Source organism: Arachis ipaensis, chromosome B10 (assembly GCF_059453495.1).
Source record: "Arachis ipaensis isolate K30076 ecotype BB chromosome B10, ASM5945349v1, whole genome shotgun sequence".
NCBI lineage: Eukaryota > Viridiplantae > Streptophyta > Magnoliopsida > Fabales > Fabaceae > Arachis > Arachis ipaensis.
In genome coordinates this window covers 91,617,807-91,631,070 of record NC_142435.1, presented here as the reverse complement: position 1 = coordinate 91,631,070, position 13,264 = coordinate 91,617,807, and the positions used below count along the sequence as shown (strand labels likewise).

Here is a 13,264-nt window from a genome sequence, read left to right as displayed (position 1 = left end):
TGTTGCTTGTCCTCAAGCAACTAGACAAATAAAATAGAAGACTAATAGGTTGAGAAGCAATAATATCTCAGAGTTTTTGATTGAAGCTCAGATCCTAATTAGATGAGCGGGACTAGTAGCTTTTTGCTTCTGAACAGTTTTGGCATCTCACTTTATCCATTGAAGCTCAGAGTGATTGGCATCTATAGGAACTTAGAATTCAGATAGTGTTATTGAGTATCCTATTTCAGTATGATGATTCTTGAACACAGCTATTTTATGAGTCTTGGCCGTGGCCCTAAGCACTTTGTTTTCCAGTATTACCACCGGATACATAAATGCCACAGACACATAATTGGGTGAACCTTTTAGATTGTGACTCAGCTTTGCTAAAGTCCCCAATTAGAGGTGTCCAGAGTTCTTAAGCACACTCTTCTTTTTACTTTGGACCTTGACTTTAACCGCTCAGTCTCAAGTTTTCACTTGACACCTTCACGCCACAAGCACATGGTTAGGGACAGCTTGATTTAGCCGCTTAGGCCAGGATTTCATTCCTTTTTGGCCCTCCTATCCACTGATGCTCAAAGCCTTGGGATCCTTGTCTCATGTTCATCATTCTTTCAAGAGCCAACATATTTAACAATCTTAAACAACAAATTCAAAAGATATATGCACTGTTCAAGCATTCATTCAGAAGACAGAAAGCATTGCCACCACATTTAACTAATTAGAATTTCTCTTATTAAAACTCGAAATTTTATTGCTTCTTATTCAAAAGATCTACTACTTTATTCATGTTTGCTGATGATGAGAAAAATAAACTATAGCTTAATTGGAGATAAAATCAAAATAGATACTAATTACTACTATATGACTCCTAAGGTAAAATTAAAATAAGAACAGTTATCACAGAGTTAAGGCTAAGATTAGAACTCAACAACCTTGAGGTTTGGGAAGTGGATGTTCCTCTAGTCTGTGAGGTGCTTGGTCCTTCAAGAGAGAATTTCTGGCGCTTCAGTTCCTTTAAATCACGCCCTTGCTCCTCTTGGAGTGGGTTGTTTTCCTTTAGGGGACATGATCTTAGTGATCACGGATAAGCACACCAAACTTAGAGCTTTGCTTGTCCTCAAGAAAAAGAAAAAGAAGGAGATGGGTAGAAGGAGAGCTCCTCCCCACCAACCTGGCGTTTGAATGCCCAAACACTGCCTGTTTTGTGTGTAGATTCCTTCTGTAACCCTGTAAACTTATGCAAATGATTCTTTACCTTAGTGTCAGTGAACTTTATATAAACAAATAAAAATAAAAATAGGGCAAAATGCTTAGAGGATTGTTGCCCCATGGCTGGGTTGCCTCCCAGCAAGCGCTTCTTTATTGTCTTTAGCTGGACCTTGCTGAGCTTTTAATCTAGCTTCAGCCTTGAGCATTCTTGCTCAATGGTGCCCTCAAGATAATGCTTGATTCTCTGTCCATTGACAATGAACTTCTTATCAGAATCAATATCTTGAAGCTCCACATAACCATATGGTGATACACTTGTAATCACGTATGGTCCCCTCCACCGGGATTTCAGTTTCCCGGGGAATAGCCTGAGTCTAGAGTTAAACAACAGGACCTTCTGTCCTGGTTCAAAGATTCTAGATGACAGCTTTCTGTCATGCCATTTTTTTGATTTTTCTTTATAAAGCTTGGTATTTTTGAAAGCTGTGAATCTGAATTCCTCTAGCTCATTTAGCTGGAGCAATCGTTTTTCTCCTGCTAATTTGGCATCTAAGTTTAGGAATCTGGTTGCCCAATAGGCCTTATGTTCCAATTCCACGGGCAAGTGGCATGCCATACCATACACGAGTTGGTATGGAGAGGTCCCTATAGGGGTCTTGAATGCTGTTCTGTAAGCCCACAGAGCATCATCCAAGCTCCTTGCCCAATCCTTTCTACGGGTATTTACTGTCTGTTCCAGGATTCTCTTTAATTCTCTGTTAGAGACTTCAGCTTGCCCGTTGGTTTGTGGATGATATGGAGTGGCCACTTTGTGGCGAATTCCATACCGAACCATGGCAGAGTAAAGCTGTTTATTGCAGAAGTGAGTGCCCCCATCGCTGATTAAGACTCTAGGGACACCAAACCTGCTAAAGATATGTTTCTGGAGGAATTTCAGCACTGTTTTAGTATCATTGGAGGGTGTGTTAATAGCCTCAACCCATTTTGATACATAGTCAACTGCCACCAGAATATAAGTGTTTGCGTATGATGGTGGGAAAGGTCCCATGAAGTCAATTCCCCATACATCAAACAACTCTATTTCCAAGATTCCTTGTTGAGGCATGGCGTAACCATGAGGCAGATTACCAGCTCTTTGGCAACTGTCACAATTACGTACAAACTCTCGGGAATCTTTATAGAGTGTGGGCCAATAGAAGCCACATTGGAGGACCTTGGTGGCTGTTCGCTCACCTCCGAAATGGCCTCCATATTGAGATCCGTGGCAATGCCATAGGATTCTCTGTGCTTCCTCTCTGGGGACACACCTACGGATAATTCTGTCTGCACATCTCTTAAAGAGATAAGGCTCATCCCACAAGTAGTACTTTGCATCAGTAATTAGTTTCTTTTTTTGTATTCTATTGTACTCCTTGGGTATGAACCTTGCAGCTTTATAGTTTGCAATATCGGCAAACCATGGTGCTTCCTGAATGGCAAATAGATGCTCATCAGGGAATGTCTCAGAGATCTCAAGGAAGGGGAGGGACGTCCCTTCCACTGGCTCTATCCGGGACAGATGATCAGCTACTTGGTTCTCTGTCCCTTTTCTGTCTCTTATTTCTATATCAAACTCTTGCAGAAGCAATACCCATCTGATGAGCCTGGGTTTTGAATCCTGCTTTGTGAGTAGATACTTAAGAGCAGCATGGTCAGTGTACACAATCACCTTTGATCCTACTAAGTAGGATCTGAACTTGTCAATGGCGTAAACCACTGCAAGTAATTCCTTTTCTGTGGTTGTGTAATTTTTCTGGGCATCATTTAAAACGCGACTGGCATAATAAATGACATGCAGAAGCTTGTCATGCCTCTGTCCCAATACTGCACCAATGGCATGATCACTGGCATCACACATTAACTCAAATGGCAATGTCCAGTCTGGTGCAGAAATGACTGGTGCTGTGACCAGCTTAGCTTTCAGCATTTCAAACGCCTGCAGGCATGCTGTGTCAAACACAAATGGTGTGTCCGCAATGATGCCAAGGCATCATAGGCTAGTTTCACTAGCATTTTTCTGTTAGTTTTAGTTGTTTTATGCATTTTCTTGAGCTTAAAGTAACCAAAAATGGTTAAATGAAGAACAAAGTAATGAACCATCCAAACAATATGATTTTGATGCAAATTCCATGAGTTTTAGTTATATTACTTAAATGCTATGAATGAAAGATTTCTCATGAAATTTTGCAAGACTTTGATGCAATTGTTTGGATGATTTCAGGGAAGAAGAGGCTAAGCAAGGAAGCAACAAAATCAATAAAGGAAGCTTGAATATCACATGTGGAGTTTAAGTTCCAGTTTAAGCCTAAACTGGAGCTTAAACGCCAAAATCATGAAGGATAAGAAATGCTGGGATTGAAGTTTAACCTCCAGTTTGACCTCAAACTGGAGGTTAAACGCCAGAATGAAAAGCCTCACTTAAGGAGCATTCCACGTTTAACCTCCAGTTTGACCTCAAACTGGAGGTTAAACGCCAGAATGAGTATGCCACCCAGGGAGGAGTTCCACGTTTAACCTCCAGTTTGACCTCAAACTGGAGGTTAAACGCCAGAACCAGGAAGAGTACCAGGGAGCCATTCCACGTTTAAGCTCCAGTTTGACTCAAACTGGAGCTTAAACGTGTTCGATAGCTTTTCTACTCCAGGGTTGCTCTCTCCATCTCCACGTTTAACCTCCAGTTTGACCTCAAACTGGAGGTTAAACGTGTTCGACACCTCCAGGGCCACCATTCCAAGCTTCCACGTTTAACCTCCAGTTTGACCTCAAACTGGAGGTTAAACGTGTTCGACCTCCAGTATGCCTCCACCCTTTTCCACGTTTAACCTCCAGTTTGACCTCAAACTGGAGGTTAAACGTGTTCGACCTCCAGGGCTGCCTTTCCTATCTCCACGTTTAAGCTTCAGTTTAACCTTAAACTGAAGCTTAAACGTGTTCGACTACATGACTCTCCAGGGCTACCTTCTTCCATTTCCACGTTTAAGCTTCAGTTTAACCTTAACTGAAGCTTAAACGTGCTTCTACAAAAGGCCTCACTGGAAGTGTCTGGCGTTTAAGCTGCAGTTTAAGCTTAAACTACAACTTAAACGCCACTCTTGGAAAAGGTTTCTGGGCCAAAAATATTGTGATTTAAGTTAGTCTTTGAGCACAAATATTAACTTAAACTTACTTTGGTATGAAACCCAATTGAATATCATGGTTTATGGGATTGGGCCTGAAGGATTGATGAGTTTGAAATCTCAATTTATTGAGTCATGTGTCATTATTTGATTATCACTAAATTGGCTCAATAAATGTTACAGGATTTGGATCAACAACCTCATCAAGGTTATGGATCATAAACCCAAGGCAAAAGGAAAGCAAGGAGAGGCCTCAAAGCCCAAGAAGCACAACTGAAGCTCAATATAGAAAGTGTATAAATAGGATAGAAGTTAAGTTAGAAAGGACTTTTACTTTCACTTTTAGCTAGTTTTCCTTTTCTTTGTAATTGAATTCAGAGCTATGATTCACTAAACCCCCTTTCATTGGGTTAGGGAGCTCTATTGTAATTCAATGAATCAATAATAGTTTATCTTCTTCTTCAATCTTTTCTCTTGAATTTTGTTAGAAAGCTTCTCGATCTAATTCCATTGAGTAGTTGTCTTGGGAAAGAAACTACTCATACTTGGAATCCTTCGGAGCCTTGGGAAAGGAATGGAGGATTCATGCTAGAGAAGCTTTCTCACAGTGGATTGGATTGGGGTTTGGATGGATATTGTGACATGTAATCCTACCAAATTGTGGTTCATGAAATTGTGTGGTATAATCAGTGATCAAGCATCATCTCTTCTTATGAACATTTAAACCAAGGGATTGGGAATTTGTTTGTTTTTAGAGAGAATTGGTGAGCCAAGGGATTGGGATCCAATCATATAAGATTGCCAAGCAAAATTCAATGAACGCATTGGTTGAGGAAGAGATAAACATGTTTTGATTCGGAGATCTCAATATCTCCTATAACCCAATGAATTCCCCATTTCTGATTTCCACTTTCTCTTTACATTCTGCAACTCAATTCATGCAACACCCCCATTCCCTTTTAATTTCAGCAATTTAGTTTCTGCTCTTTAATTCATTGCAATTTAAGATTCCGCCATTTTAATTTCTTGTCATTTACTTTTCCCGCCAATTTTACATTCCGCAATTCTCATCTCAATCTTGATTCCGCTCAACTAGAACACACTTCTAATCCGAATTGCTCACTCAACCAATCCTTGTGGGATTCGACCTCACTCTATTGTGAGTTTTTACTTGACGATAACCGGTGCACTTGCCGGAAGGAATTTTGCCGATCGTGCAATTTCCTAAATCGTAGCATAACACGTTTATGCGCATCAAGTTTATGGCGCCGTTGCCGGGGATTGGTTTTCGATTGACAATTCTCAAATTGGAAGCTAACTAGATTGAGCAATTTTCTCTTGCTTTGTTAATTCTGTTCAAGATACTTGTTGAATTTTAATTTCTGCACTTGGTTACATGCTTTCCTTCTTTATGCCTTCAAACTCATGCAACTAACTCACTGACTCACTAACTGTTTGAATTAATTCCTCAATTGAGCTAACCATACTCTTCCATTAACCAAGAGTATTTCACTTGTTTGTGTTTGAGCTGTGTTCTTGTATGACAGGTAGGAGAGGAGAGACATCAACTCCTCCATATACCGAACCAGAGAGGACCCTTCATAGACTTAGAAGGGAAGCAAGAGGGAAGAGAGTAGTGGGAGAAGAGGAATCTGAAGGAGAATCTGAGGACAATTTTGAGGAAGCTTTAGATCTCAACATGGATAGAGAAGTTCACAACCATGAGAGAGCTGATGGAAACGATGCCATCCCTGAGAGGAGGGTTCTTAGTTCATACATAAACCCAACCTCTGGGAATTGTGGTAGTAGCATCCAGAAACCACCCATTCAGGCCAACAATTTTGAGCTCAAGCCACAGCTAATATCACTTGTGGAAAATCATTGTTCCTTTGGAGGAAGTGCTAATGAAGACCCAAACCAACATCTCACAAAATTCCTGAGAATTTGTGACACTGTGAAGTCCAATGGAGTCCAGGAAGATGCCTATAAACTGCTTTTGTTCCCATTTTCACTTAGGGACAAAGCAGCTAAGTGGCTGGAATCATTCCCAAGGGGGAGTCTAACAACATGGGATGAGGTGGAAAGCAAGTTTCTGGCACGTTTCTACCCTCCACAAAAGGTCAATAGGCTTCGATCTGAGGTTCAGACTTTTAGACAACAAGATGGTGAAACTCTCTACGAGGCATGGGAGAGATTCAAGGACTTGACAAGGAAATGCCCACCAAACATGTTCCATGATTGGGTGCAACTGCACATCTTCTATGATGGGCTCTCTTATGAATCAAGGAAGGCTGTAGACCATTCATCAGGAGGTTCATTGAACAGGAAAAAGACTGTGGAAGAAGCCATTGAAGTGATCGAGACAGTGGCTGAGAATGAGTACTACTATGCATCAGAAAGGCACAACACTAAGGGAGTCATGGAGCTGAACCATGTTGATACAATTCTAGCCCAAAACAAGGTGTTTGCCAAGCAACTAGCAGAGCTTACCAGGCAATTAGAAACAAAGCAAGTGGCTGCAATACACACACAAGATCAAGAGGAAGTAGGCATTGAAGGAGGTGATTGGGATGAGGCTAACTATGTGGGAAACCAACAAAGGCAATCATATGATCCACATTCCAACACTTACAACCCAGGCTGGAGAAACCACCCAAACTTTGGGTGGGGAAACCAACAAACCCCACCACAAAACCACAAACCTTACAACCACAACCAACATAACAATTCCACATACCAAAACTCCAACCAAAGATCATACCAAGCCACACAAAACACTTACCACCAACCATCATATCATGGCCAAAATAATCAACATACCCAACCTAATCCGAACCAACAATTTCAAGAACAATTAAACCGGATAGAAGGAATGCTTGCAACCATGAGCCAAGACATAATTGAATTGAAAGCTTTTAAGGAAGAAGTAAATTCTAACTTGCAAAACCAAGGAGCTGCCATCCAGAAGCTAGAAAATCAAATTTTGTATTTGACTAAGCAAGCCCCTGGGACAAGCGGTTCTCATGCTGCCAAGGCTATTGCAAGGGAGGAATGTAAGGCCATAACCCTCAGAAGTGGAAAGAATCTAAAGGAGATTTCAAGGGAAACCACAGAGGATGAAGCAAAGGAAAATGTGAAAGACAAAGAACAAGGACAATCTGTTACACCGTTTGCAACAAAAGAAAAAGAAAAAGAGGTCTTGAAGCCTTACACACCTAAAGCACCTTATCCTCAACGTTTGATGAAAAGTGAAAAGGATGGCCAATTCTCCAGGTTCTTGGAGATTTTCAAGAAGCTTCAAATCAACATTCCCTTTGCTGAGGCAATAGAGCAAATGCCACTCTATGCAAAATTCTTAAAAGAATTAATGACCAAGAAGAGAAGCTGGAGAAATGAGGAAACTGTGTTGTTAACTGAAGAATGCAGTGCCATCATTCAGCACAAATTGCCTCAGAAATTGAAGGACCCAGGCAGTTTCCAAATCCCCTGCATTATAGGAGAAGTCATGGTGGAGAAGGCCTTGTGTGACTTAGGGGCCAGCATCAATTTGATGTCGCTAACAATGATGAGAAGAATGAAGATTGAGGAAGCCAAACCAACAAGAATGGCCCTCCAATTGGCAGATCGAACTTTTAAATTCCCTCATGGGATAGTTGAGGATTTGTTGGTGAAAGTGGGAGAATTTATATTTCCTGCTGATTTTGTAGTGTTAGATATGGAGGAAGAAGCCAAAGCTTCAATAATTCTGGGAAGACCCTTCCTAGCTACTGCTGGAGCCATCATAGATGTACAAAAGGGTGAACTCACTCTTAGACTACATGATGAGAAATTGGTGTTTAATGTATTCAAGGCAATGAGCTATCCATCAGAATCACTAAGGGAATGCATGAGGGTTGATGTAGTGGACATTGCAGTACAAGAAACTTTTGAGGAAACAATAAAGGAAGTGGCAGAGGAGGAGTTCACCAAAGATATTGAAGTTAGTGATATCAAGGGTGCTGACACAACCATGCTAAGCATGCCAGAGAAAGTGAAAGAAGAAAAGGAAGCACCAAAACCTGAGCTCAAAGCATTGCCCCCTAATCTCAAGTATGCATACTTGGGTAGTGATGAGAGTCACCCTGTTATCATTAGCTCGGACTTGAGCCAAGAACAGGAAGAAGAATTGATCAAGGTGCTGCAAACTCATCAAGATGCCATTGGATGGACCCTAGCTGATTTGAAGGGGATAAGTTCATCCATATGCATGCATAAAATCTTATTAGAAGAGGATGCTAGACCCTCCATTCAAGCTCAGAGAAGATTGAATCCCGTCATGAAAGAAGTGGTACAAAAGGAAGTCAGGAAGTTATGGCAGGCAGGGGTAATCTACCCCATTTCTGATAGCCCATGGGTTAGTCCCATCCATGTAGTTCCCAAGAAAGGTGGCATAACTGTGGTGCCAAATGAGAAGAACGAACTCATACCCACAAGAACCGTTACTGGGTGGAGGATGTGCATAGACTACAGGAAGCTCAATGAAGCCACCAGAAAAGATCATTTCCCACTCCCATTCATGGATCAGATGCTTGAAAGGCTTGCCGGACATGCTTACTATTGCTTCTTGGATGGATATTCAGGCTACAACCAAATAGTAGTTGATCCTAGTGATCAAGAGAAAACATCATTTGTTTGTCCATATGGAGTTTTTGCTTATAGACGCATGCCCTTTGGATTGTGCAATGCACCTGCCACTTTCCAAAGATGCATGCTGTCCATCTTTTCGGACATGATTGAAAAATTTATTGAGGTCTTCATGGACGATTTTTCTGTGTTTGGGGATTCTTTTCCCAGCTGCCTACACCACCTTGCCTTGGTGCTTAAGAGGTGCCAAGAGACTAACCTAGTATTAAACTGGGAAAAGTGTCATTTCATGGTCACAGAAGGAATAGTCCTTGGCCACAAAATCTCTAATAGAGGCATGGAGGTGGACAGAGCTAAGGTGGAAATCATTGAAAAACTACCTCCACCAAGTAATGTCAAGGCAGTTAGGAGCTTTTTGGGACACGCTGGTTTTTACAGAAGGTTTATTAGAGACTTTTCTAAAATAGCCAAACCTTTGAGTAACTTGCTTGTCTCTGATACACCCTTTGTATTTGATAAAAATTGCATGCTAGCCTATGAACTTTTGAAGCAAAAACTTTCCTCTGCACCTATCATTGCACCACCTGATTGGAATTTACCTTTTGAACTGATGTGTGATGCATCAGACCTTGCTATTGGGGCAGTGTTAGGACAAAGGAAAGACAATTTGGTACATGTGATTTATTATGCCAGTAAAGTCTTGAATGCTAACCAAAGGAATTACACAACCACTGAAAAAGAACTCTTGGCAATAGTCTTTGCATTTGAAAAATTTAGATCTTATCTCATTGGATCTAAAGTCATTGTCTTCACTGATCATTCAGCTTTAAAATATTTACTTGCTAAACAAGAATCTAAACCGAGACTTATTAGATGGGTTCTTTTGTTGCAGGAATTTGACATTGAAATCAAAGACAAGAAGGGTGTAGAGAACAAGGTGGCAGATCATTTATCAAGGATACCATGTGAAGAAGGAAGCACACAAAGCACACATGTAAATGAGTGCTTTCCTGATGAACAACTCATGATAATTCACAAAGCACCCTGGTTTGCAGACATAGCAAACTTCAAGGCCACTGGGAGTGTACCTTTGGAAATTAACAAACATCAAAGGAAGAAATTGGTAAATGATGCCAAATACTTCATCTGGGACGAACCATACTTGTTCAAAAAATGTTCCGATGGCATACTCAGAAGATGCATATCCGAGGAAGAAGGAAGGGAAGTTTTATGGGACTGCCATGGCTCCACTTATGGAGGGCACTTTGCAGGAGAAAGAACAGCAGCTAAGGTGTTGCAGTGTGGTTTTTATTGGCCTACTATCTTCAAAGATGCAAAAGAATTAGTGAAGCACTGCCAAAAATGCCAGAAAGCTGGGAACCTGCCAAGAAGAAATGAAATGCCACAACAATTCATTCTGGAACTTGAATTGTTTGATGTATGGGGGATAGATTTCATGGGACCCTTTCCCTCCTCATACTCAAATAATTACATTCTTGTGGCAGTAGACTATGTCTCTAAATGGGTTGAAGCAATAGCAACTCCAACCAATGATAATAAGGTAGTCATGAACTTCCTCAGAAAACACATTTTTTGCCGTTTTGGGGTTCCAAGAGCAATCATCAGTGATGGAGGAAGCCACTTTTGCAACAAACCATTAGAGGCATTGCTCCTAAAATATGGAGTCAAACACAGGGTAGCCACACCATACCATCCACAGACAAGTGGGCAAGCCGAAATATCTAACAGAGAACTCAAAAGAATCCTGGAAAAAACTGTGGGAACTTCAAGAAAGGACTGGTCGATTAAGCTAGATGATGCTCTTTGGGCATATAGGACAGCTTTCAAAACACCAATTGGAATGTCTCCTTACCAACTAGTATATGGAAAAGCGTGCCATCTGCCACTGGAGTTGGAGCACAAGGCATACTGGGCCTTGAAACTTCTGAACTTGGACAACAAAGCCGCTGGAGAAAGAAGGATGTTGCAAATTCAAGAGTTGGAAGAATTTAGAGTGGAAGCTTATGAGAATGCCAAAATTTACAAAGAAAGAGCAAAGAAGAAGCATGACAGCAACATAGCCCCAAGGAAATTTGAAGAAGGGCAAAAAGTATTGCTCTACAATTCTAGGCTAAAGCTATTTCCAGGGAAGCTAAAATCAAGGTGGTCTGGACCATTCCTTGTCACCAAGGTCTCCAATTATGGACAAGTAGAAATCATGGAAGAAAAGTCACAACGAACCTTCATTGTTAACGGTCAAAGACTCAAACATTACTTGGGAGATGTGGAGGAGAAGGACAAAGTTAAATATCACCTCAACTGAGGAAGCTGACCGTCAAGCTAATGACGTTAAAGAAGCGCTTGTTGGGAGGCAACCCAACCTGAGGTAATACCTTGTTGCTGTTTCTTTTATTTGTTTCAATAAAAAGGGTAAAGTAGTTTCTGTGCATTGCAAAGAATTAAGTTTGGTGTTTCACACCAAACAATGAATTCATGGATCAATAAGTCAAAGGGGAATGTGTGACTCTAAGTTTGGTGTTCCACCATAAAGATCAACTGAACACAACAACCTTTGAATTATATGAAAGGAACAACTATTCTAAGCAGTCACAGAAATGCTTAAAACCCTTAGTAGCAACATCATTCCAAGAGAACTCAAGGATTCAAAGAACAGAGAGAAGTAAGTGGGAGACTAAGTTTGGTGTTCACACACCAATCTAAGAATCCAATACTTACCCACACATAGTTGAGCTAACCACTCAAGTGCTTGAGAAGCAAGCAACTTCATTACTCTTTGCAGGAAAGGAAACAAGAACCTTAAAGCTTGAAGCAACATTTAGGAAGAAGAAGGAGAAATCAAATTGTTGCCTGACAACAAAGAGAAAACAAGGAATTTCACAAGGTGGTATTGTTCCTTGCTAATTCTTTAAAAAGGGCAAACAAAAGCATGCGTGTTCTGGTTTAAACTGTAAATGTTGAATCTTTCTGGAATGTGTAGTTTTTTTTTAGTATGTCTGTTTGTTAATTGCTTTGAATAAAGTGAATGCCTAGATGTTTGGATATAACTTCACCTTCTTAAACAAGTGCGTGCCATGCTTGTTCTGTTTCCAAAAATAAAAGAAAAGTTTGAACAAAAGTAACTTGGCTAAATTAGTGACAAATCAAGTAGAATTAAGTGGTGGTATGCATGCTTGATTGTTTAGTCAGATCACTAAAATTAGAGTGTAGAATTATCATTTTTTTTATGTAGAAAGTGAACATTGACTATGGATCTTGATGAATAAATGTCTTTGGCCATGAAAAAGAAAGAAAAAGAAAAAGAAAAAGCCACGGAAAAAGGCAACCAAAAAGCAAAAAAAAAAAATTGAGAAAATAAGCTAGGTACCAATGGTTTGAACTTCTGAGACAAATGCCTGTGGTGTTTATGTATTAAGGATATGCTTGGATGAATAGGTTCTGAGGAGTGTTTCAACACTTGGTAACTTGGGTTAACTAACCCGGGATTATCAACCAAAAGTCCATTATCAAGAGCAACCTAAATACAAAACATTTAGTCACACAAAGAGGTGCTGGGCACCAATGTCTCAAGAAGAAATGTGAACTAAAATGCCTAAGGTGGATATGTGTAGTGCACTGATAAGAAAAAGAAAATGCCAAAGGCTTGTGCAACACATGACACTAAGCAAACAAGGAGCAAAAGAAGCTCTAAGAAAAAGAAAAGAAAAACAAAGAAGAGAAAAGTGCCAAAGACATAAGAATAACAAGAGGCCATAGCAATTTTTGATGGATGCAATGAAAAAGTGATAATCATACCTGATAAGTATGAAAAAAGTGATGCTGCAACTTTCTGCATAAAACCCTTCTGATGAACTTCAAATGCTTGCTAATATAGCCAATGTAATTGCTTTCTGTTTCATACTTTCTTCTCAAATAACTCAGGACTTGCTTAGGGACAAGCAAGTATTAAGTTTGGTGTTGTGATGCCAAGGCATCATAGGCTAGTTTCACTAGCATTTTTCTGTTAGTTTTAGTTGTTTTATGCATTTTCTTGAGCTTAAAGTAACCAAAAATGGTTAAATGAAGAACAAAGTAATGAACCATCCAAACAATATGATTTTGATGCAAATTCCATGAGTTTTAGTTATATTACTTAAATGCTATGAATGAAAGATTTCTCATGAAAGATTTCAGGGAAGAAGAGGCTAAGCAAGGAAGCAACAAAATCAATAAAGGAAGCTTGAATATCACATGTGGAGTTTAAGTTCCAGTTTAAGCCTAAACTGGAGCTT

The 13,264-nt window shown here is 40.1% G+C and overlaps 1 non-coding gene across 1 annotated transcript; it reads right to left on the bottom strand.

Moving 5' to 3' along the window:
• Positions 1-6,477: 6,477 nt before the first annotated feature.
• Positions 6,478-6,581, bottom strand: LOC148580852 (small nucleolar RNA R71). Its single transcript, XR_015899328.1, has one exon. It is a non-coding gene; the product is annotated as a small nucleolar RNA R71 (small nucleolar RNA).
• Between the last annotated feature and the right edge of the window lie 6,683 nt (positions 6,582-13,264).